Raw genomic sequence first — 26,601 nt, 5'->3', positions numbered from 1 at the left:
CTAGCCTAGAGATGGTGTCAAATGCTAGAGACTCTAGGGAGCACTTGTAGAGTAAACTTGCCAATTCCTCCATCGATCGCCAGCTGCTTCTCCTTATCTGAATGCTGCATGAGAACACATCACTAAGGGTGAGATGCAGTGTCCAAGGACATCTGAACCAGTCTGTACCCACACAGAAGGGGGTAAAACAGGGGTGCATTTTGGCCCAGCTTCTTTTCAATCTCTATATAATCTGTCTAATTGAATGCATGGGTAACCCAGATTTCCACTCTCCTAAACTAGCCAGTAAATCTGTCACAGTCCTGCTTTATGCTGACAATGCGGTTATTTTATCTAGAACATATGTTGGCATGAGAAAAAACATTTTGAAATTTGGTCAGCTTCTGCCTTGCCTGACAAGGAAGATTTGCCATGACAGATTTCCTGTGGTAGGACAATTTATCTTGATTCCATTACGAACAAAATTAACATACTTCATAATGAGAGACTGCAGGTGGGGGGGAATCCACTCACCTTAACTTCTGTTCACTTCTAGGCACTTCTGTTCCTATACACTTCCAAAGAAATTTTAGAAAAGAATTGCTCAGATTCCCTCCTTGGGATACATAGACCTCCAGTGACCCACTGGGCCAGGAATTGCTGCTGGGAAGCATAATACAGTGCTATTTTTGGGAAATCCAACCTTCCTTCTGTAGGAGGTCTCATCAATATATTTTGGGCTTTTATTGGCGCGCGCGTGCACTCTCTCTCTCCCTAACATTTATATCCCACTCTTCCTCCAAGGAGCCCAGACATGGTTATGTTTATCCTCACAAGGTAGGTTAGGCTGAGAGATACATGACTGGGCCAGAGTCACTCAGTGAGAAGGTGATCCAGTTGACATAGTCTACCTGGACTTCCAAAAAGCTTTTGACAAAGTTCCTCATCAAAGACTGAGGAAACTTAGCGGTCATGGGATAAGGGGACAAGTACATGCGTGGATTGCTAACTGATTGAAAGACAGGAAACAGAGGGTAGGTATAAATGGAGAGTTTTCACAATGGAGGGAAGTAAGAAGTGGGGTCCCCCAGGGATCTGTGCTGGGACCGGTGCTTTTTAATTTATTCATAAATGATCTAGAAGCAGGGGTAAGCAGCGAGGTGGCCAAATTTGCAGATGACACCAAACTCTTTCGGGTAGCAAAATCCAAAACGGATTGTGAGGAGCTCCAAAGGGATCAAACTGGGGGAGTGGGTGACAAAGTGGCAAATGCAGTTCAGTGTTGGCAAGTGTAAAGTGATGCACATTGGGACGAAAAACCCCAACTTCAAGTGTACACTGATGGGATCTGAGCTGTCGGTGACTGACCAGGAGAGGGATCTTGGGGTCGTGGTGGACATCTCGTTGAAAGTGTCGAATCAATGTGCGGCAGCTGTGAAAAAGGCCAATTCCATGCTAGGGATCATAAGGAAGGGGATTGAAAATAAAATGGCTAATATTATAATGCCCTTATACAAAACTATGGTGCGACCACACTTGGAGTACTGCATACAATTCTGATCACCACATCTAAAAAAGGACATTGTAGAACTGGAAAAGGTGCAGAAGAGGGCAACCAAGATGATCAGAGGCCTGGAGCACCTTTCTTATGAGGCAAGACTACAACACCTGGGGGAGACAGGTAGATGTGGGGAGTGGGCCAAAGACGACGGTGGGGAGACATGGTGGAGGTGGGCTATGGGCCACCTCCAGCCTCAAAGGCAGGATGCCTCTGAGTACCAGTTGGAGGGGAGTGACAGCAGGAGGGAGGGCATGCCCTCAACTCCTGCCTGTGGCTTCCGGCGGCATCTGGTGGGCCACTGTGTGAAACAGGATGCTGGACTAGATGGGCCTTGGGCCTGATCCAGCAGGGCTGTTCTTATGTTCTTATGGCTGCAGATTTGAACTCAGGTCTTCTCAGTCCTACTCTAACACTCTAACCCAGTGTTTCTCAAACTTTTTGGAGTCAAGGACCGCTAAATTCTTCGTGCAGAGTTTCAAGGACCGCTACATTCTTCATGTCCAGTTTCCCGGACCAGCAGTTAGTAAAGGGGTTTCAAGTCTGTCTATCTATCTATCTATCTATCTATCTATCTATCTATCTATCTATCTATCTATCTATCTTTCTATCTATCTATCTGTCTGTCTGTCTATCTATCAGACTTCTATACTGCCCAAAACTTGCATCTCTGGGCAGTTTAGAATGAAAATAATATAAGCATTAAAATAATTAAATTTGGAATCTTTTGCAAACATGGAATATTAGGGGTTCTTAACCTTGGGTCCCTCAGTTAAACTCCCATAACCCCCAGCAACAATGGCATTTGGCCATTATGGCTGGGGATTATGGGAGTAGAAGTCCACCAACGTCTGGGTACCCAAGGTTGAGAACCCCTGAATCTAAAAGCCTGGGTGAACAAATTTGTCTCCAGTATGTCTGGAGTGGAGGTGCTTGTGATTACTCAGTGGAGAGGGGATGTTGGGCCATTAGAAAAATTCAAAAGCTACATGGGGCCAATGAAAACAACATACAAGCAAGCCCCACTGGTGCAAGAGGGAAACAGCGTTCCCGCTCAAGGCGCCTCGATCACAACAGGCAGCTGGGTTTCAATCAACCAACCTTTGGCTGCAAACAATGAGCATGCAAGAACCAGCAGCCCTTCAAGTGGCGCCCACTGCCATACTTTTTCCTCCATGCCCCCGCATCGCATACAGTTTGAAGCTGTAAAGATAGGGAATATGATAGCTGTAGGAAGATCTCAGCAGCACGTGGAGGCAAGGCACAAGAAGGGTCCCATGCCTCCGTGATACTCTTCCTCTTCCGTGCCATGTGCAAAATTGAGGAAGTGAGTGCCTTGATTTCAGTTGGGGGGGGGGTTGACTCCCAGTCAGGGACCGGCACTCAACCCTTTGGGGACCAGCAGCGGTCCAGGGACCGGTGGTTGAGAAACACTGCTCTAACCACTACACTATGCTGGCTCTCATATTACATATTACAAAATACATATCAGTATATTTTTGCATATTATCCAACAGCACAAATTTCTGGCTTCTGGGGCAGGGATGTGCCCAAACCAGTTTGGCGCCTCCTTAAGGGAGTGTCAAACTAGCTCAGGTGCCTGCATCCAAACCAGCTCAGCAGGGCAGAGATCAGTTCCTTTAAAAATCAGGTAAGCAAGTCCTTACCTGTTCCTCTGCTGCCCCACCGCTATCCCGGGTATGGAGCTCGCTGTCCAAAAGGTTTCATGCGGCTGCAGCACTTACCTGATCCCCGCCCCACCTGTGGCTGCCCGAGGCAGTACATGCACATCCCTATTCTGGAGCTTTTGTGTGCATGGCTCTTCTCCACACATTACACAGCAGCAAACCTGTTCTTGCCACCAAATGTATACTCACTCAACAGGAAGCCACAACCAATCCTAGCACTCTGACAAATGTACCCGTTTAGTACACATGCTTTAAAGCACCTCTTCTTTCCATCCACACTCTGCTTTTAGGTATATAGTTAAAATACCTTATATATGCATGTGAAGAGGCCCTCATAAATAAATGGGTATATCCTAGGGGTGTGTATAAAACACATTTTGCATTCCGTTCTGAGTTCGCAATGGAAAGCAAAATGCACAAAATCTTCTGTTGGAATGGACCAACCCTGTTCCAAGCACCATTTTGCATTCCAAAATGGCGCTTGGACAGGTTTGGAACATTCCTCCTCTGAGTGGGTTGTTCCGTTCCAAGCTCGGAACAGGCCTCCACTTTTAGGGGTGTTCTGTTCTGAGCTCGGAACCCCCAGACCAGTCCATTTTGAGGCAGAACGTTCCGACCTCGGAACGTTCTGCACACCCCTAGTTTATTCTAGCTGTATTTAAATTTTAAATACCTTTCAGATAATATATAAACATGTACATTCTAGTTGTATTAAAGATTTAATAGGGTGGCTTCAGACACATGCCCGAAAATAAGTTGGCAGGAACTGCTGGTTCCTGGCAAGTGGACATTCCTGGCACTTGCCAGTACTTCTGCCCCTTTCTTTGTCAACCAAACCAAATGGCAGTTTGATAAGCCATACTTATCGGTTGATAAGCCATACTTCCATCTGGGAATTCAATATTCATAATCCACATTTGAAGTCAGCTAGAATAGGGAAGTATGACTTGTCAACCCGACCTTGGTGGGTCCGGACAACGCAGAAAGGGGCACAAGTACCAGATCATGCTGGGAGCACATGCTCAGTGGGAACTGGTGGCTCCTGCCAACTTACTTTCCAGCAGTCATGTGAAGCGTCCTCTACCTTTCAGACCAGAGTGTAATCCTTCTGCATTTCCAAAATAACATAAAAAGTGTCTCAATCTAGGCCAGCCAAGGGCAGTGCAAAATGGAGCCAATGGCCATTAACTGTGCTCTCAGCAAACATGTGACACTGACCACAATATATCCATCTGCCCACAATTAGTGGTGTGCACGGATCCGGTCCGGGGCCATAGAAAAGGCCTCCGGATCAGTCCGGAATTCCAGCGGTTCGGCATGGGGCGGCAGAGTTCCTCCCTGCCGCCCCTGCCCCCGTCATTGTCTGAAAAGCATAAAACTAGAGAGAGCTGGCGGCGTGCATGCACCCTTCGCAGTGCGCACACTCGTCTCCGCTGCTGGCGCACGTGTGCCACATGATATATGTGGCATGCACACGCCAGCGGCGAAGACGAGCGCACATGCCACGAAGGACGCATGCGCGCCACCCGCTCTTTCTAGTTTTACGCTTTTCAGACAACGACGGGGGCAGGGGCGGCAGGGATGAACTCTGCCGCCCCAAGAACATTTTTAGAAACACCAGCACCGGAGGGGGAAGAGCGGCGGCGGGGGGGTAAGTACTACCCCCCCTTAAAGACACACTCCCCTTAGTGTCGGACCACGCTTCTGTGGTTCCGTGCACATCCCTACCCACAATGTGAAAAACACGCATGTCATTCTGTCCCCACAGATACAGCATACACACCTCACGAAGTCAGCTCCAGCAGAAGCCATGTAGTGCTTTGTTTCTAGAGGAAATGTGCATAACATAAGAAAGCACAGTATGTAACTTCAAGTGTCTTTAGGATATTAAATCAAACTGGCAGATCTTCTGACCCACTGGCTTGAATCATGTATGTGCTCATGTATGGTCGGCATCTGAGGCTTGATAAACCTCCTCTTTTTGTGCCTTCTAGAAACTGAAGAAATAGAAGGCGATTGATAAGTTGGCTGCCTTTGATTTGCTGGATTTCAAATTGTGCAGGCCTGTGAAACAACAACAACAACAAATAACAGAGGGTCAGAGGGAAAGTATTTATTGTATTGTGCTTGTGACACTGAAGTCTCTGACACCGATTGGCTGCTCAGGTATGAGTTCGAGATATTCATTCATTCTTATGAGTCAGAACCTTTAAATAAAGCTGCCTGCCCAACCAACATAGAGATCACAAAAGATAAATTCCAAACAATAGCAGCACACTAATATAATCCTTGACAGCAGCCAAGGTTTTTCCCCTTTTGTTATCCCCACCTGCCCTCACAAGCCTGAAGAAGCAGTTGTTTAACTTTCTCTTCCTTCTCTGATTCCTGACATGTTGCACCTGTTGGAGACTAATGAGCTCTACCTGTGACTCAACACACTCATTCAGTGCCTCTCTGTGTTACCGACATACTGCTACAACATCAACATCAACCTCGATTCATTCTGGATTTTCAGGGTAGATGGCTTTTCTGTGACACTAGGGAACAAAGCTGCAGGAATGCTTGTGGGAAGGGAATGTTGTGTATCTGGGTGGAATTAAAACTTTTACAGGACCTAGATGGTTTTTTTAAAAAGAGCTTTGTGAGGCAGCCTGAATCCTTAGTTGATCCTAGTATGTAAAGAAGGTAAGAGATAGTGAGAGGCCTGGTGGCTGAAGGAATGGTACAGAGTCGGCAATAGTTTGAGGAGCAGGAAAATGGAAGGAAGCTAAGAGAAGAGCATTTGAAGAAAAGAGCAAAACAGATTAGGAACCTGATACATGAAAGGGCCAATGCAAGAAGGGGCTCTGAAGAAAGCTCGCCATGCTTTAGACGAGAAATGAACGCCATTCTCATGACCTTTCTGGGTAGGGCAGGTGGGAACAGGCAGCAGGACACAACCGGCCTCCCCCCACACGATCCTTGCCACTCTGAGATCACTTGCAATGCCTGCCCACATGACTGGCGCATGGCTGATTAACAAGCAAGGAGGGGGTGGAGGGAAAGCAGGCGGCAGCCTCCCACATCCCACAGTGCACTGCATGAGGATTGTGGTGCATTGGGGAACTTCCCTGCTTCTGGGTGCTCTTGCCACCTGACACCTGACTTGGGCTGCAGGCAGCCCGAACATTCATACAACTAGGGAGTGGGGTAGAAGGGTGTGCTCGCACCCTTCTACCTCACGATAAACCTGGGTACAAATGAAAACCCTGGTTACCCCAGTGAAAAGCACCGGGATCAGGACTGGTCCTGGCACTCCACATGAGCATCCCTACCCAGGTAGGGCTGCTCAGGTGTACAGCTGTATGATGTATACTGTTGGATATGGTAGAGGGAGAGTGATGAGTCCTTAAGAGGATATCCAAGAGACAGGGAGGCAAAATGAAATGAGACAAAATAGGTACTGAAACAAAAGAGCCTGAGGATCTAGTAAATAATAGAGACATAGAGTTGATAAAAGGAGAAGCCAAGGATAAAGTAAAGATACGTGGGGTGGTACACAGTTGGTGAAAAGGGAGTGGCCAGCCATGAGAGGACAAGTAACGCTGGTCTACAAGGCCAATAGATCACAGGACTGTTAGAAACTCTTCTGGTGTAATTACTTCTAGGTCTGTTATGGCTAATAATGGTAGGCTGACGTGTTATGGAAATATGTAATGGGTGAAATACTATATTTTTGCAAAACAAGAGATCTTAAACATTTATGGTCCAAGATTGCAAAGTGTCAATCCTAGGTGGGATGAAACTCAGCAGAGAGTCTACATTATGAGTATAAAAATAGACATATTTGTAGTAGGTAAAATGCAAAGACGTGTGTGTATGTGTGTGTGTCTTCTCAGAGGTTTGAAATGTGAAGAGTATTTGTCATGAAAATGTCAAATACTTACTTACTTACTTACTTACTTATTTATTTATTACATTTCTATACTGCCCAAAACTTGCTTCTCTGGGCGGTTTACAATTAAAATCATTTAAAACATCAAATCACTTAACAATTAAAATCATTTAAAACATTAACAATTTTAAAACATTTAAAACCCCAGTAGAACCATAGATCTAATTAAAAGCCAGGGTGAATAAATGCATCTTCAGTGCCTTTTAAAAAGTTGCCAGAGATGGGGAGGCTCTTATCTCAACAGGGAGCGCATTCCAAAGTCCAGGGGCAGCAACGGACAAGGCCCGTTCCCCAGTAGCCGCCAGACGAGTTGGCAGCACCCGCGGACGAACCTCTCCAGATGATCTTAACAGGCGGTGGGGCTCATGGTGAAGAAGACATCCAGGGCCTAAGCTGTTTACGGCTTTATAGGTAATAACCATCACTTTGTATTTTGCCCGGAAACGTATTTGTAGCATGAAGCATATATACAAATAAGAATGGATATATGTTGCCTTCTTGCTACCTATTTGATGGACGACAATAGTATATGATTGACAAAATGTGGAATACAAATATATACCAGAAGAGTTTAATAGTCCTGTGACCTATTGGCCTTGTAGACCATAGTTACTTGTCCTCTCATGGCTGCCTACTCCCTTTCCATCAGTTGTGCTCTCTAGGGATATTCACACACATGTGTACATGTTTTTGTGTGAATGAATGTCATGCATTCATTTTAAAAGTGAATGTGGGTACTGGCCTTCTCTAATATAGGGAACAGATTGTCCCTACTGCTGTACATGTGTTGAACACAATGTATGAATAACTGGACGTGCATACACAGACCAGCAATCTATATACAACATAACATGTGAATAAACCTACTGATTGCACTCCCCCTGAAGGAGCAGGTTCACAGCTTGGTAGTTTTGGATCAGGCTCTTGGGAAGCTCAAGTGGCATTTGTAGCATGAAGAAGCATCTTTCACCAGCTTGGGCTAGCACACTAGCTGTAGCTCCTCATTGACAGTGATAACTTTTGTGACAGTGACCCACATCTTGTATCGTCCTGGTTAGAGTAGTGGTATAGTTGTGCATGTGTATTCACTTGAAGACAGTTTGAAAATTTCAATTGATTCAGAACATGGTGGCCAAATTATTTATTTATTTATTTATTTATTTATTTATTTGATTTATATACCGCCCTTCCAAAAATGGCTCAAGGTGGTTTACAATTAAAACAAACTTGTAAAACAATGAAAAGCTAAAACAAATTAAAAACAATAACACAGCAATTAACAATTTTAAAACATTTTAAAACAAGAATTAAACATTGTCCCCAAACCCCAGCTCAAGAAGACACGCAGACTTAATATGGATGAAAAGGGCCACAACTTTATTAACTATTACACAGGCATGGCAGACTGGAACACCAGGTGATTAATCACCCTTAGAGAACAGTGCGGGCCAATAGAAGCAGGTCAGAACTCTGAAGTCTTACCCGTCACCCTACTGGGCAACACACCCTGGCTTAGGAATGGGCAGGTACGCCCCACTCAATTCCTTCAAAGCCAACCCCCCCTTCTATAAGAGAGGATCTGGATACTTCTAGGCTACTTAGATGCTTCAAATTGTTGATAGGGAGCTGTTATTCTGACCATATGACACTGAGAGGCTATTCCAACGACCAGGAGAAATCGGGCTAAGGGAGCCTAGCCCGGTTTCTCCCAGCCATGTGCTGCAACAGGAGCCATGCAGCTCCCAGCAGCAAGCCTCCAAAAATACCCCTCCCCTCAAAATACTCCTTCAAAATGGCCACCGCACTGGGGGAAAGGCCTGGAAAGTGCCGAAGACTGCCCAAACCAGGTGATGCCTGCAACAACAGAGGCTGGTGGGGGGAGAGGGAACCTCCGCGGACCCCCCACTGCCTTGGAGAAGCCCTCCGGAGGGTGTAAGTTGGGAGAAAAAAATCTATCTATCTATCTATCTATCTATCTATCTATCTATCTATCTATCTATCTATCTATCTATAAAAACCTTTTGGTCTGCGAACCCCCCAAATGGCCGGGGGAGGCTCGATCCGGGGTTGAGCCGAACTGGGGGTGATTCGGCTTGACCCCAGCTGTTGAACTGAACCGGCTCAAAGTTGAACTGGCCAGGTTCTGAACCTTTTTGCACACCCCTACTCTGTACTGCCCAGATATGAAAAGCAGAGAAGACTCATCTGGATCATAAGTTGTCAGACATGGACAGTCTAGCTCGATGGATGGACTGAGTTGTTGATCCACAGACTGTTTCTATACTGGCTTTTGCAGTTAACAAAGTGTGTGATCCCATGCAAATAGTTCTAAGAACATTTGTTTGGGATCACACAGTTCATTAGTTAGATATGCACTATCATGCGTAGCTGACACATTGTCCGTCTGTTTTACTACTCTTTCTTACTACTATGACAAATTGTCCATCTGTTCTACTACTTACCTAAGATGTGCCACTTTCTAATAGAAGGTGGGTTCTTCTGATTCTCTAAATTAATATATCTTGATGGACCTCTATGCAGTAACTGACACTTCTTCCCCCTTACCCACACACAGTCTGTAGAGTTTGTTTAAACTCCAGCCTATGAAACTGAGAAAGTGTCTGGTATTAGGTGTTCTAGAATCTACATTTTCCCTAGTAATATGCAAAGAATAAATAGTAAACATAGAACAATAATTTGACTTACTAGCTTCTGACAAATATTCTAACTTCAGTGGTACAATGTGGATAGATTTCAAGTTGTGGGGTTTTTCTTACAAAGTTTGGGGCTATCTTTAAAACAGTATTTGGTCTGTTTTTTATTTATTTATTTTATTTTAACATGTATATCCTGCTTTGCCTCCGAGGAGCTCAGAACAGTGTACATGGTTATGTTTATCCTCACAACAACCCTGTGAGGTAGGTTAGGCTGAGAGATACATGACTGTATCAGAGTCACCCAGTGAGTTTCATGGTCGAATGGGGATTCAAACACAGGTCTTCCAGGTCCTAGTCCAACACTCTAACCACTATGCTATGCTGGCTAAATGTAACATCACACAACTAAAGAAACCATACTCTTATTATATCAGTTTTAGCTGATCAGTCAATTCATTCATCATAGTAATTTGTACGTGGGCAAAAATGATAGTTCTGGAAGAAGAATTTTTTTCAGACCAACCAACCAACATTTTTTTTTTTTTTAAGATGACACAAATGTATTATAGCAGGTGTTATCCTAGAAGAGGATCCTATGTGAGAGGATAATAATAATTTTAAATGTGCTGCCTGATTAACTGGAATCACTGTTCTAGTTAAAAGTTTTTAAATCAAATGTCACAGCCCTGTATGCATCAACAATACAAGTGAGTGAGTGAGTGAGTGCCATCAAGTCGGTTTCAACTCTTAGCAACCACATAGATAGATTCTCTCCAGGATAATCTGTCTTCAGCTTGGCCTTTATGGTCTCTCAGTGGTGCAATCATTGTTGTTGTAATCGAGTCCATCCACCTTCCTGCTGGTTGTCCAGTACCAGTACAATACAATACAATACATTTATTACAGTACTTGACCAGATTTCAGCATTATATACAAAGTTGACATTCAGTGCAGTTGGTACAGTCTGCCGGATATCACAGTTGCATTTAGACAGAGGAAGTTTACCCATCAGGGACATCCTTACCTAACTGATTGTGTGGTTGTGGGGGGCTGCTTTGCCATTGCTTGATGAATCTTGTATGCAATGGCACAAAATCTAGTGACATAAGAAGTAACAAATACAGTCTTATCTGCAAGAAGATCGGTTACATAAAAATCCATTGGTCTTCCCTGAAGGTTCTCTAAAAGAGGTAAAATCAATTTGCTACGTAGAGTGCTGTAAAATTTACAATGAAGTAAAATATGAGCCAAATTATCAATCAATTTATTTATTTCGGTCATAGACCAGTACAATAAAATAAAAACAAATAAAAACAGCAATAAAAATTCATTACACCATGTGAGTCTGCATTTGACATATTATATAGCAAAATTTAGCCACCGTATATACAACATCAAAGTTTGGATTGGTAAGCAAATAATTTAAATAAAATTCATCTTGATGACCAGGGAAATTATTCAAAAGTGGGGCTATTAATTTACATCTTACATCTCTATAGTAATCGCAATACAACAGGACATGAGCAGTTGTTTCAGTATGGCCAGATCCACATGGGCACACTCTAGAAACACTTGACGTATCAATTTTGTCTGATCTACAGGAACACTTGTGCAGATGATAGGGTGTCTTTTTATAGCTCCCCTCCAACCAAGCTGATGGAAAACCATTATAATGAGCAAAGGTGAAGGTAGTTATTGTTCAATAACTTGGTGCAGCAGAACAAGGGGAGAGTTTTCTTTCCATGCAAATGCACACAGTACTTGCCAATGTGAGACAAATGCAAAAAGCAGATCACTAGATAGCTAATCACCAACTCATTGTGTAGATTGGGTCTGTAGGCATGTTTCTTTAAGAATGCAAGTCGTTATTGCTAGCTGACACCTTGGCTAAAGAAATAAAGTAAAGTGTGCCATTGAGTCGGTGTCAACTCCTGGCGACCATAGAGCCCTGTGGTTGTTTTTGGTAGACTACAGGAGGGGTTTACCATTGCCTCCTCCTGTGCAGTATGAGATGATGCTTTTCAGCATCTTCCTATATCGCTGCTGCCCGGCATAAGTGTTCCCCATAGTCTGGGAAACATACCAGTTGGGGTTCAAACCAGCAACCTCTGGCTTGCTAATCAAGTCTTTTCCCCGCTGCGCTGTTAGGTGGCTGGCGAAAGAAGTAGATGAAGAAAAAAGAGAAGCACCAAATACAGTTGCAAATGAAGAGACAAAAGTCCCACAGTGCTGTAAACTTGTTTATTTGAGCCCAGCGCGTTTGGCCAAAGACGACTTCAGAGGCAAACTAGGACATATAACATTAAAAATGTTCAAATATATCATCTTAAAACTCTTAACAATAATATTAAAATGACCTGCTGTGAAAACTGTAATCCTTGTGCTGCACTTAGATATTATCCAATGTAATCCTGTTAAAATAAGCAAGTTTACAGCACCGTGGGACTTTTGTCTCTTCATTTGCAACTGGCTAAAGAAGTACACATACTGGAATGGACTGCAGGAACACATTAGGAGCCCTCACGAAGAGTTACATGAGGGCTCCTGGAGTGTCCTCGCAGTACCTCGAAGCACATACACTTCATTAGTCAGGATGCCAGCCACTGACTACCGCCACAATCCAACTCAGAGTTCAGTGTAATTAACTCTCTGTTGGATTGTGACCAACTTTTTATAAGCACTTTTATTGTGTAGATAGGCGGCAATTATTAAACAGTTAATGAGAGGGAGGAGCATAAAGCATAAGGTTTGGACAATTTAAGTGCCAAAAAGCAGCACCTGCCCACAACGATCCTATAAAAATACTTATTTGCTTAATTTATTTCTAGAACATTTAAGTCCATGCTCTGCACAATGGTACCCAAAGTGCTGAACACTAACTACTATAGCATCCATAATAAAATATTTAAACACTTAAACACCCTTGAAACACTAAGCAGTGATCCATAAAACTTCAACCCTCAAATCCATCACTCAGCAAAATTTAAAGGACCATAACAGCAGAAGCAGAGTTAAAATAAGATGAATATATTTAAATAAGATAATACTTAGAATCATTGAGGTGCCTTCCTGGTGTTTTTTGTTTGTTTGTTTTTGAAGTCTTCACTTGGTAAGGAAATGACATCAGGGAGGTGGTCAGGCACATTCCCGCAGGAGTTCTTTCTGAAGCATGAGCAGTCCGTCTTTGTGGTCAAGCAAAGATATCTTCTTCACAATTCCATTGGTGCACCAAGCCAGGATGGCTGGAAGCACCTGGGCAAGGAGTAGGCAAAGAAATTATTTTTTATTTATTTAAATAAATCAAATTTAAATAATTTTATTTGGGGGTGACTGGGGGTCATGGAAGTAGCAGTTCACCAACAGCCAAAGTTCCAAAGTTGGCTACCTCTGACCTTCCTGGTAAGATTTTCTGGCTGTCCTACGAATGTGAAATTCACCCACTCTTGAGGCCTACCACAACATTTTTAGGACATGTGGTAAGATCTTTTTGAAAGGTGGAATTTAGAAGGCTGGATTAGAGGTTTGAGGACCTTTGTTTTCTTTTTGTTTGTTTGTTTATCAATCATACTGCCTGACATGTGCATCCCTAGGCGGTATATATAAGTTAAAATGCAACATACAAATAGGATTAAAACCATCATGATATAACATTAATTAAAAGCCTGAAAAAAAGGTATGTCTTATGGGTCTTTTTAAAAACAGCCAGAGAGGAAGAAACTCCCTGATTTTAACAGGGAGTGCATTCCAGAGCCACAGGGCAGCCACAGAGAAGTCCCGGTCCGGAGTAGCCACCACCAAACAAGCCTGTGATAGCTGTAACTGTACCTCCCCAGATGATCTTAATAGGTGAGAGGGTTTATGACAAAGGAGACGCTCTCTTAAGGACCCTGGACCCAAGCCATAAGGGCTTTATAGGAAATAACCAGCAACATATCGACAGCCAGTGCAGTTCTTTTAAAATCAGTGTTATATGGACTCTTCTGTTTATCCTGGAGACCAGTCTGGCAGCTGCATTCTGCACCAACTGTAGTTTCTGGTCTACGTACAAAGGCAGCCTCACGTAGAGTGCATTACAGTAGTCAAGCCTGGAGGTTACCAGTATATGTATCACTGTTTTAAGAGTATTAGCTTATTTTAAATGGATTATAATTGATGATTGTGAAGGTGGTAAATATAAATAAAAATATAATTTAAATCTACTCCTAGACATGCAAGTTTTATGGGAGTTGCTTCCCCAGCTAGTAAATTGATTGGCTTCTTTAAATCATATTATCCAAAGGTGAGCAGAGAAGCTACCAACAAATAATTTTGCTGACATGAAATCTTAATCATGTACATTTCTTTCTTCTGAGTAACCTCCACACACACAACCTCCTTTCCTGCTAAGAGCTGAGCAACAAGACATCTCTGAATGGCTTCACATCTCATGCATTGATACTTATATATTTCCTAGTCTTCTGTTCCAAGTCTCTGACTTCACACTTAGAGCCACAATATTTTAAGGAGAAGCCAGCAAAAACAAATACATTCCAGTGTTGTCATTTGCTGCCAATGGAACGGTCTCTTCCACAGATTGTCACCCTTGTGTGTCTGTGGGTGGCTATATTGCTTGCTGTACTAGGCAACATGGGGAGGCATGGAGAAGGGCAATATTATTATCACTCACAGAATAGGGCTACAAGATGTTTCCCTCACTGCCAGAAAAACTGGCTTTCATTCCAATCTAGTCTGGATTGTTTCTGAAATGTTAAGATCTTGCTTTTGCTTCAGGGATAACGCCAAAGGTAGCAAGTGCTGCCCCATCCACCACACGGAAACTTTACAGCAAAGTGTCAGGCAATACAATCACAGAAGCTCTTCACACGATCTGTGTAAAGAGCTAGCAGGCTTTCTGAGGGGAAGGAAGGTTTTACTTACCTTCCCCGAGGACGATCAGAAGCGGTTCCCTGGGTGGGTGGATCACCCACCCAGATGAGTGGCTGCTCTCCTGTGGGCCACCCACACCTCGCCCTGCTGCTCTAGGGGTCGGGCTCAGAGAAGCACCACCATGCGGCACCCAGAGACCCAATAATGCACCAAATAAGTGCACGGTACATTATTAGGAACCCCCACCCCCTTGAGTGTGTCCACCACAGCTACAAGCAGCTGTGGCACATACACAATCACTTTGCCTGGTTTTCAGGTGCACTTGCACCCAAAACCTGGGTTAACTGGCAGGCTACTTAAGAGGACTCACTACCGCACCACCACTGGGAGCTACGTGGCTCCCAGCGCTTCCCACGTGCAGTGAAAACTGGGCTGGGCTTCCCTACTAAGCTTCATAGCATATTACTAGTAAAAAGGGCTTGCAGTTTACAAACATTCCTCCTGTACCACGAAATGACCGTGCACTCCCCCTTCACTCCATACTAGCTGATGACCAGTACAGCTGCTTTGTTTTGAGAATGTAATCATGTTGAAGCCAAGAACCCCTAAAAAGACAAATTCTAGGAGACTGAATGAGATAGATGAATGAAGATCTCTAGTGCAAACTTTTTCATGTTTTTTTCAATTTCTTAGGCAAGTTTAGTGGAAATCTGACGTGGATAGAAATCCAATGAACTGAAACAATGTACCTGGTTCTCTTCATGATTTTGTCGAAGTCCAGACTTCCTGTCTGTAAAAGTACCCGAGAAAACTGCCAAAGTTTTTCGGAAGGTATCATTTCCCATGCTTTTCCATAGGAAGAGTTTTCCAGCATTTTCTGAGAAAGTAATAGATTTTTCCAGGTTTCCAGGTTCCCCCCCTCCCTACTCTCTCTAGTAGTGTGGGCAGGGTTTGGAACCCACCTGCCAAACAAGTTTCTATCTTTTGTGGTTTAATCTGGGAGTTTCATGTCAGTGAAAGAGGCCCAAGCAGCTTTATAGGGAGAGATGGTCCTATAGCTTGATTTAATTATTTTAAAAGGCCTCCATTGTTTAAAGAAGCCTGATTCACTCACTCCTCTACGCCAAAACAAACAGCAGAAGCCAGTGTAGCCAGGTAGGCAGAAGCCAGTGTAGCCAGGTAGGCACCCAGAAGCCAAGCTTACTCCTTAGCTTCCTTCACGGCCAGGAATGGGGCTGGATGAGACCATGTGTACAGGGGGGCGCAGGGCCATCTCTTTTAACTGACTTAGTACTGACCGACCTCCCCATCTCAGACTTCCCTGCCTGATGCTCCTGAACAGGTAAGAGAAAACTAGCCTGGAAAGCAGGCTGGAAGATTTGGCCTAATCCAAAATGACAGCATTTTCTAAAAGAAACCTGGCCCATTTTCTGAATAAGTTTGACATAGTCATTCAAGCTTCATTAATGGGGTAAATAAACTAGCAACATTAATTACCTTACCTCTATAAGTATTGAAGGTATAGCAAAAACCTTAATTTTGCGATACACTCCCCTAATAACGTTCTTTGCCTAATCTAATCTAATCTAATCTGGTCCACAGCTGGCCAGCAATTAGAATAATCAACAGTTACAAACAACATAACTTAAAATACTATTAAACAATATTAAACAATAAAAATAATATGAAATGATACTAAACTGCCAACCTAGCACCAGAGTGAGACATGTACCTTACAGAACAGAAGGGTTAACCATTTGTTTCCGGATATTACAATCGGTGGCGCAAAATTTGGCCCCTTGTGCTCCCACAGACTGGTTGTTCTAGAGTCGCTCCTGGTTTGTACCCACTTTAGTTCCAAAGAATTTAGTAATTATAATACTTAGTAATTTTTCTGCAAGAGTAGGAACTGATTCACATACGCATGTACATGAATTGACTTCTGTACACTTTGCTCAAGCACATGATTGCTATCTCACCCTGTGACTATGCTTTGAAATCTGTGTGGAGGAATTAGCTTGAATTGGTACAAACGTGTACATGGCAATGATCTTATATAAGGCAGTTGGAAAGCTGGTTGTGGGTTAAGGCAGCTCAGAGTTAGGGTACCCAAATGGGAGCAATGGACTCAAGACAGATTTCTTTGAAAACAAAAGATTAGGTTTATTAAAAAAACAAAAGTACACAAAAGTAAAACAGTAGTTGGCAACCGCTCAGTGACCCAGACGGAAGTGGCTAACTGCAAAATGCTGGTCCTTAAGCAAAGCATCAGGTTCTATTGAATGCAAGCTTAAAAGGAGCCTAACATCGAGAGAAAAGAGAAAGAGATGGGGTGATAGACAAAGTGAAGACAGATAGAGTCGCCATTTATATACCTGTCCCAAGTTCCACATACCTGGAGCGCTTTGATTCCAAGGATTGTTTCCATCATTCTCAGGGTGGAAGGAAGCGATTAGGCTTTACCAGGAGTCATGGAAGTGGCTGACGGTCCTGGGCAGTTCACAATGCAAATTCTAAGAACGTGCTAACCCACTTCAGGGAAACAAGACCTCAGTGGTGAGGAAAGAGATGCTGTCTGTTGCTCGCTGACGCCTTCTGCTCCCCACTCCCAGGATCACTAGAGATGGTGGTAGAGAAAGAGTTCCTCAGGTCCCCTCCTGTATCTCCACAAATCAGAGCTGCAACCTCTTCATTAGCTTGTAGCAAAGTTGGATGAACCCCGCCCCCCCCCCACCTCCCTTCTACGTCGTTTCTCAACTTAATAATTTTGGAACCTGTGAGTTGGCAGCAAAGAAGAAGGCATAGAAAACCCAGCAGAATAAACTGCAGTATATCTGCCCCAGAGAAGAACAGGACAGTGATGTCATAATCACATCAGCCAATGGAGGTGCGTTTTCAGTCTCTTTCCAGGATTGCAGTTTTCAGCTGATTTTAAAGTACTGTTTTAGGGGAACTATAATATCTAGTGCACTGATTCTTTTTCCCCCTGTAGGTATCAGATGGGTAACAGTTGACAACATAATGATGCTTTTAATGGGTTCTTTGTGGACAAAATCTCCTGTATTTGGGTTGACTTGGATTCCACTGTTTCTGCAAAGTCTATTAAGGTGGTGTCCAGCAATTGCTCTTGCAGTATTAGATTGGATCACTTTCAATCTGTGATGCCTGATGATGTGGACAAGCTGCTTGGGGAGTTGCGGCCTACCCCTTGTTCTCTGGATCCTTGCCTGACTTGGCTGCTTCTATCTAGCAGGGAGATTGTTGGGGGTGGCCTAGTTAATATCATTAACTCATCGCTGAGGGAGGGTAGGATGACTCCTTGTTTGAAGGAGGCAATGATTAGACCACTTCTTAAGAAGCCTTCCCTATATCCTTCAGTGATGGGTAGTTATAGGCCGGTTTCCAATCTCCCATGGTTGGGCAAGGTGATTGAGAAAGTGGTGGCTAACCAGCTCCAGGCAGTTTTGGAGGAAACCAGTTATCTAGACCCATTTCAAACTGGCTTTAGAGCGGGCTATGTGGTTGAGTCTGCCTTGTTCAGCCTGATGGTTGACCTTTACCGGGGAATTGACAGAGGGAATGTAACTCTGTTGGTTCTTTTGGATCTCTCAGCAGCGTTCAATACCATCGACCATGGTATCCTTGTGGATCACCTGGGGGAATTGGGGATAGGAGGCACTACTTTGCAGTGGTTCCGCTCCTATCTCTCAGGTAGATTTTAGATGGTGGAGCTTGGTGACAGTTCCTCTTTAAAATGGGAGCAATTATATGGAGTCCCTCAGGGCTCCATTCTGTCACCAATGCTTTTTAATATTTACATGAAACTGCTGGGTGAGGTCATCGGGAGATTTGGTGCAGGGTGTTATCAATATGCTGATGACACCCAAATCTATTTCTCCTCCTCCTCCTCCTCCTCCTCCTCCTCCTCAAATGGCATTCACTCCCTAAATGCCTGCCTACGGGCAGTAATGGGCTGGATAAGGGATAACACATTGAAGCTGAATCCAAGCAAGACGGAGGTGCTCATTGTGAGGGATCAGAATTTAAGGGATGAGTTAGATCTTCCTGTGCTGGATGAGGTTACACTCCCCCAGAAGGAACAGGTATGCAGCTTGGGAATGCTCTTGGATGCAGGCCTCACCATGGTAACTCAGGTGGAGACTATGGCCAGGAGCATTTTCTAACAGCTTTGGCTGATTCAACAGCTGCGTCCATTCCTTGAAGAGAACGGTTTCAAAACAGTGGTGCATCAGCTGGTAACCTCCAGGCTCAACTACTGCAATGCACTCTACAGGGGCCTGCCTTTGTACGCAGTTCAGAAACTTTTCAAAATGCAGCAGCCAGATTGATCTCTGGGGTAACCTGGAAAGACCATATTATGCCTGTCTTAAAACAGCTGAACTGGCTGCCAATCTGTTTTGGGCGAAATATAAAGTGCTGGTTATTACCTTTAAAGCTCTGAACGGCTACCTTACAGAGCGCCTTCTTCGGTATGATCCCCATTGCTCGTTGAGGTCATCTGGAGAGTTCCATCTCCAGTTACCATCGGTACATCTGGTGGTGACTCAGAACTGGGCCTTTTCTGTAGCTGCCCCTGGTCTGTGGAATGCACTCTCGGCAGATATCCGTGGTTTAGGCTTGCTGTCGGCCTTTAAGAGAGCCCTAAAAACCTATTTGTTTGGCCTGGCCTTCCAAGGTTTGTAAAGTGTTTTTTAAAAGTATTTTAATTTGTTTTAATTGTTTTTGAATTGTTTTTATATTGTTTTTAGCACTGTGTTTTGAATTGTTTGTTTTTATGTCTTTTTAAAGTTTTTGTACACCTCCCAGAGCCTTTGGATGGGGCGGTTTATAAATGTAATAAATAGATAAATAGATAGATAGACAGACAGACAGATAGATAAAATTGTGAAATTTAGGAAATGCCCGCATTCTTAAGAAATTCCTTAAGGGGTTTGTTTTAATTTTTGTAAAAGGGGGGGATCAGAATGACCCTAAGTATTCTCTGTGCTTCACATGGTACTAGATCTGGGTACTTCCTAAAGCCGAGATGCTGATTCAGTGGCAATATCCGTATTGGACTAGGCTGACTCTTGATCCTTGTTGTTAAGTTTAGCCATGTGGGGAAAGAAAATCCGAAGCTGCAAAGACAGAATTACAGTGGGTACATGGAACATAAGAAGCATGAATATGGGAAAGCTCAGCATAGTGAAAGATGAAATGAACTGACTACAGATTGCCATCTTTGGCATCAGTGAATTAAAATGAGCTGGAATTAGACACTTTTCAGTCAGAAAATCATACCGTTTACTACTCAGGACACAAAAAACAAAGACAGAATGGTGTTGCTTTCATAGTCAGGAAGGATATAGCAATGACCGTACTTGGGTACAATACTGTCAGTGACTGACTAATATCAATTAGATTTCATGGACAACCCTTTAACATGACAGTTTTTCAAGTCTATGCCCCAACAACTGATGCAGAAGAAGAGGAAGTTGATTAGTTTTATGCTCAAGTTCAGTCTGAAATTGACAGAACATGCAAGCAAGATGTGCTGCTGACGTTTGGAGACTGGAGAGCCAAAGTTGGAAATGGTAAGGAGGAAAACATGGAAGCAATTCACACGACCAGGAGAAATTGGGCTAAGGGAGCCTAGCCCAATTTCTCCTGGTCGTCTGCTGCTACGGGAGCCACGCAGCTCCTGGCAGCAAACCACCTAAATTACCCCTCCCCTTAAATGAGGTTAGGGGAGCTAGCGCTCCGCTAACTCTATTTGGTTGCTCATGTGCTGCTGTGGCACGGCTCCGCATCACTTCAACACACAAGGAGACCCCCTCTGGGAGGCTGCAAGCAGCCTTCCAGGCTCGGGGGTCTCTCCAGGGTGCCCCACATGCTTGTGCGGGGCATCCTGGGACTCCAGGGTGCTGCGCAGCCCCCAATCCATGCAGCCCCTGCTGGCTCTGTGACAGAGCCAGCAGCCATGTGGGCGGCGATCCGGCCCCCCAGCTATGAGTGGCTGCTTGTCTGTGAGTAGAGCAGGCTAAGCCCACTCTCCCCACAAGCCTGGCAGAAGCTCTTCTCATGGATTGTTAGAAGAGCTTCATGGTCAGACAGTATAGCCTAGGAAACAGAAATGAAGCAGGAGCATGATTTATTCGTTTCTGCCGATCTCTTCATGGCTAACACATTCTTCAAACAGCCAAAGTGGTGCCTATAAACATGGATATCACCAGATGGAGTACACAGAAATCAAATCGATTACATTATTGCAAGGAGGTGGAAGAGCTGAGTTATAATAGCAAAGACGTGGCCGGGGGCCAACTGTGGAACAGATCACAAACTGCTCATGTGCAAGCTCATAGTCAAGCTAGAGTGGAAAAATGATGATATCCAGTTTCCACGATACGATCTTGAGAATGTACCCACTATTTATAAGGAGAACATCAGGCACCGCTTTGAAGTTCTGAACCTCATTAATAGGGAACCAGAGGAACTGTGGAATGAAATCAAAGAAGTTGTTAAGGACTAATACGAAAAGAGACTGCCAAAGACTAAGAAACAGAAGAAAGCAAAATGGATGTCAGAACAGATGGTGGAAATTGCAAAGAAGAGGAGAGAAGCCAAGGCAAGAAAGATAAAGACCTCAGAAAGGAACTTAATAGGGAATTTCAGAAAGCTGTTAGAAGAGACTACAACAACATCTGTAAAGAACTTGAGGATGGAAAGAGACATGGAAAAACAAGGAAAGTTTTCCAAAAGATCTCTGAACTCAGAAGGAGGTTCCAACCTCAAACTGGTATGTTAAAGGATGCCAAAGGACAGATAACTGATCCAGAGAATATCAAACAGAGATGGAAGGAGTATCCTGAAAATCAGTACAGCAGGGACATCAACATCCAAGCAGGGGCGTAGCCAGCCCGCCGGCGGCCTGTGTGCAGCTGCAGCGGGAGCCCCGATAGCCCCGCCCCCTACATCTGATGTTAGAAGTGGGGGATAGCCCCGCCCCCACATCTGACATCAGATGCGGGGGGCGTGGTCTGGCTCCCGAATGGAGCCTTGAGGCTCCATTCAGGAGCTGAATCTTAACTGCTGAAGGGGCCGCGTGGCCCCTTCGGCAGTTAGACAAAGGCTGGCATGGCATTCGCAGCGCAGCCCAGGAGCAGCTCTTCCCTGGGAAGAGCCGCTCCTGGGCTGCGTTGCGAAGGCAGGGCCAGCCTTAGCTCCTGAAGGGGCCACGCGGCGTCAGGCATCAGATGTCTGACGTCAGACGCGGGGGCGGTAGTTTAGCTCCCGAGCGGGGGCCGCGGGGCCCCTTCAGGAGTGAGTTAGGCTAGAGCTGCATTTGCAGCGTGCAGCCAGAAGCGACTCTTCCCTGCCCTTGCAGGGAAGAGCTGCTCCTGGCTGGTGCTGCAAATGCAGCGCCAGCCTTAGTTTAGCTTCCGAAGGGGCCACACGGCCCCCGCTCGGGAGCTAAACTACCACCCCCATGTCTGACGTCAGAAGCGGGGGGCGTGTCGGGGCCGCTCTCATGGCCCCGATTGGTCACCGGCCCAAGTTCTTTGAACCCGTTGGCCCAATGGTGGCTCTGCCCCTGCATCCAAGATACTCTAGAAGATAGCCCCTACCTGCAAGAACCTCTAGTACGGGAAGATGAAGTTAGATCAGCACTCCAGTCATTACCAAGTTGGAAGGCTACAGGAATTGATGGAATAGCTATAGAAATATGGCAGGCAACGGAAGACGAATCAGAAGAACCAACTATGCCAGCAAATTTGGAGAATGACTCAGTGGCCAACAGACTGGAAAAGGACAGTATACATACCGATGCCAAAGAAAGGAGACTTAACAGATTGTGCATAATTGAACATGTTTTCCACAAGTGGGAGGTGTAGACCCTTGTTCCGAAAGAGAGATTGACTTAATCTCTAACTCTTGCTACACTGGATACCTGATCCCAAACCTATGTGCACTTGGAATGCACACAGCCCTTAGTATGTCATTGGATTTGGCCAAGATTCACCATAATTCCTAAATCACTCTCTTTCAACATGGGAGAGATTAATGGAGTGGGTGATTGTGGAAGTAAATGGGCCAAGTCCTTTTTCTGTAGTAATGGTGGGCCTTGCTTTGGGGAAGTGGAACACCGCAGGGCGTCTTAGCTGTAAGTGTGGTACACTGAAAAGCCTTTGCTCAGGGTCAACAAAAACATAGGGCAGGCACTGATGGGGATCAAATGTTTTTTAATCTTCCCTTGTGTAATTAAATGAAAAAAATAACGCTTGTTAGGGTTTCCACATGTCCAAGATTTACCTGAGCAGCCCAGGAATCAGACATCCTGTCCAGAATGTAGGGAAAGTGTCATCCTGGATACGAAATGTCCAGGAAATTTAGTAGGAAGATTGCCTAAAGAAATTCTCCCTCTCTCACAGTACTAGAACCAAGAGTTACCCCATGAAACTGAAGGTTGGGAATTTTAGAACTGACAAGCGGAAGTACTTTTTCACACAGCGCATAATTAATCTATAGAATTCCTTGCCATGGGATGGGGTGATGGCCACCAGCTGGGATGGCTTTAAGGGTCTTAGACAGATTCATGGAGGACAGGTCTATCAATGGCTACTAGTCTGAAGGCTGTGGGCCATCTCCAGCCTCAGAGGCACGATGCCTCTCAGTGCCAATTGCAGGGGAGCAACAGCAAGAGAGAGTGGGCATGCACATATCTCTTGCCTGTGGGCTCCCCAGAGGCATCTGGTGGGCCACTCTGTGAAACAGGATGCTGGACAAGAGGGGCCTTGTACCTGATCTATCAGGGCTGCTCTTATGTTCCTAAATTGTATATGTTCAGGAAAGCCATTCCCCTCACTTATGGATCACATCTAGAGAATATCAAGGGTTTATTGAGGTGAAATAAACTCTCCTAACTCTCCCTTGTACAAATAGTGCTACAGAGGAAAATGTGTGGAACAGTCACCAAGCTCCACTGCCGATCACTCTTTCCCATCCAAGTCAAAAAATGAGGGATTAAACATTTGTCCCCCTCTTCCCCACCGTCCGCTTTGATGGTTGTGTCCAGGAATTCTCTCTGACAAATGTGGCAACTTTACTCCCTGCACATGAAACATGAGCTCATCAGAGAGTAGTAAGCTAGGTTAGAACCTTCTCTCTTGCATATATGTACAGGGAAGTGGTGTTTGTGTGTGTGCTTCAATGTAGGGGAGCAAACATTTGACCTGCTGTCTGAAGTGGTACAATCTAGCAACGGATGCACCAAAAGAGGCTGCTGATTCATCTAGCTTGGCTTTTAGAAGAAGTGACAACATGTCCCAGTTTTTGCTGTAAGGCTGCATCATGACATTGGCGCATATATAGCAATGTGTATTTTTGTGCCCTTTGCTAAGGAGTGAGGATTTTAGCCCGGTATAATGTTTTATGCACTGAAACAATGTGAAATGCAAGAAGAAAGAATAGAAGCTCACTCTGGGTTCACAGAGGATTCATTTGTGTAAGAACAGCATTCGTCTTCTCAAAATACATTGACAAGTGAGAATTTCTTGCTTTTCTAGGGGATGATTTGCATGTCCTCAAATGACACAGACAGATGAATTCAGAGCCTGACTTTGTAGTTTCAAATTACCTATCAGAGATGCCTGAATTCTATTTTGCCATGTCCAGCAAACAATATAAATATGAAACAATAAAGAAAAAAAAACATCAATATGAAACAGAATGCTGCAGATTAAGCTGAGGAGGAAGAAGGGCTGGCACTCTAAATGGAAACATAACAGCTACAAATCCACAATGACTGGAAATTATAAGCAGATAATAATTATTAGTTCCATGGTCTTGCCAGCACAGATATGCGACTCAGAGCTAGAAGAAATCTATTGCGATAATGTATGGATGCTACCGTGTCTGGAAGAAAAAGCAAGCAGACTGTGGAGCTGAGATTTGAATCAAAGACTATTAAGAGACACAAGTAAGCCTCTGTGCTTGGGTAGCTACTGCATTTTGATTCTCTTGTCATTGTAAAGAAAATTACTTAGTTTAGGGAGCATTTTTTTTAATGGGAGGGCACCAAACCTGAAGCATGGAAGAGGCTGTCTGAGACAACAGAGACAAGATTCGTGGTGTGGCATCAATAATCTGGTGTGTGGATTGCAATCAATTTTGTGTGCATTATGGATGGGCAGGAGTTTTAAGTGCCGTATGAAATGCCACACCAACACTACTCGCACAAAGAAGACACTTGATTTATTTGCTTTTTCCATTGCCATGCAGCCACACCTCCTGGTGTCCTTGAAGGTGCAGCAAACGTTTCTCATTCGTTGGGTGGACCTTCATATTTGTACCTTTTGAAAATATTTGGCTGTTTTTATACTGCGTGTTGATTTGGAAACAGGACAACATGTGCAGGGGGCTTCAGAGGGAGGGAGAATTAATTCAGCTCATGGAAAGCACCACTGCCTATTTTCAGCAATTGCTCCCTCTTCCTGAAGCGCTCATGCCCTGTCTCATTCCCATCCAGAGTATCCTCCAACAGGAAAAAGGAACTGTTTCCTTCCTCTTCAAACTCATTAATGAACCAATGAATTATGTTGGTGCTGTGAAGGCTCAGTATGGGCCTGGTGCGGTGGCTACTCTTGATGACCTTCTCCATTGCTCCAAGAGAGCTTTTCCTGAGAGACACATGAAGCAACCCTTAAATAATTCCTCACTCTAGCATATTGCTGTGACACATGACACTGTGTGATGCAAATGAATAAATTTAGCATTAACCTACTCTGTTGTAAATAATACCAACAAACTTGAAATCTTTGCCAATGGGAATTATTAATGAAACACTCTCTGTAGTCTGATTAACACTGTGTGAGGAAACCCAAATCATGCATAATGTAAAAAAAAAAAAAAAAATTCAGCTGCTAACAGCAACACCACAAGAGATAATTTGAACATGAGGAGCTAATCTTTGAAGCAGTCCTTGATGAGATGCCACTTGACACAAACATTTCTGTGACTGCACTGGGTTTTTCCCCCTGAATATCTGGTGGGTATGGAGGATGACTCCTGAAGAGGGGAAGGGGGAAGATTAGCAAACCTCCAGTCTTGCAGGGGGGAAATGCAGTTAGACGCATCCTCTGAAAAGAGAGGCAAAAAAGAGGTAGAACTTCCACTGCCTTTGAAGAATCCAGTGTTTCTTTTTGGCAGATGAAAGAAAATTGGACTGAGGTGAAAATAATTCCCTTTCATTTCATTTTTTTTCTCCTGCAGAGGGAATTTTTTTTTTTTTAAGCTTTGAAGGCTAATTTTTACATAAGCCCAGTCATGTTATCTGCAAACTTTTGAAGGGGACTAATTTAATTTTGTGCCACATGAAAGTGCTTCTGTTGTTTACTCTTTGGATACAATGAGGTCAGGTATTTGTGCACGAGGAGAAGGGATCTGACTCCCCAGCGCAGCTCCCAAGAGACAAAAACCTGGCTGAAATCCGGGGTTGTGTCCCATTACACAATAGCAGCAGGAATTTCATTTCAGCTTCTGTGGCAGATGCTGCTGGGCTGTGCGCAGTACCCCATAAGGCTTAGTGTGTGGATGCTAAAGATTATTACCTAGCAACCATACATTAAGCTACCACTGAACCTTAATGGACGCTACGGCATGTGTTCTCCGGCTGGCAGATGCAGCAGTGGAGAGTTTCAGGGAAACTCAGTTTTCAGGGACTAGATGGGAAAGAGGGATTGGTGTGTTCTGTGGTTTGGTTTAAGGGTCAGCGTGACCCCAGAGCAGGGTTGCCAACCCTCTGGGATTGGCCTGAACTCTCCAGAAATCAGCATCAATCTTCCAGTGACTATTGAAAGCAAGAATCTAATGGTCTGATATTGTGGAAAATAGTGTGTGTGTCTCAGGGCGGGGGAAATCTCT

General features: G+C 44.3%; 1 long non-coding RNA gene across 2 annotated transcripts in view; it reads left to right on the top strand.

Moving 5' to 3' along the window:
• Positions 1–26,601, top strand: part of LOC128346544 (uncharacterized) — a 78,025-nt gene that overhangs the window by 48,819 nt on the left and 2,605 nt on the right. For both annotated transcript variants that reach the window (XR_008317040.1, XR_008317039.1), the window contains one exon: positions 5,220–5,391. This is a non-coding gene — a long non-coding RNA (uncharacterized LOC128346544). The remainder of the gene's footprint in view (positions 1–5,219; positions 5,392–26,601) is intronic.

This window comes from Hemicordylus capensis, chromosome 2, assembly GCF_027244095.1.
Source record: "Hemicordylus capensis ecotype Gifberg chromosome 2, rHemCap1.1.pri, whole genome shotgun sequence".
Lineage (NCBI taxonomy): Eukaryota > Metazoa > Chordata > Lepidosauria > Squamata > Cordylidae > Hemicordylus > Hemicordylus capensis.
The sequence above is the reverse complement of the archived record's forward strand: the minus strand, read 5'-3'. Positions and strand labels throughout refer to the sequence as shown.